A 297-nucleotide genomic window follows, 5' to 3' on the forward strand; every position below is an offset into this window, starting at 1 on the left:
ATCAATTGTCCTGATATTGGAGATCCTTGAGAGCAGAAGCTGCTCTGTTAGAAGCACTCATGTTCTCTCAGCATTGAACACAAGGTTGAACCCAAAGGACTTGCGCCATATGTTAAAGTATCCCATTTTGTACATAAAGAAATTAGAAGCCCAGTGTGTTTAAGGACTTATTTCACTAAGATATCATTTTAATCGTGCTACCTCCAGTAATTCCGTTTTTATTGAAAGCAGTTAACTTTCCACTAGATAACAATAACATTAAGTTTGCTCTTAGTATGTGTAAAGTGCTTTCACATA

The sequence above is a fragment of the Echinops telfairi genome, unplaced genomic scaffold, assembly GCF_000313985.2.
Source record: "Echinops telfairi isolate 266 unplaced genomic scaffold, ASM31398v2 ScPeMD7_5868;HRSCAF=6743_0, whole genome shotgun sequence".
NCBI classification, from domain to species: domain Eukaryota; kingdom Metazoa; phylum Chordata; class Mammalia; order Afrosoricida; family Tenrecidae; genus Echinops; species Echinops telfairi.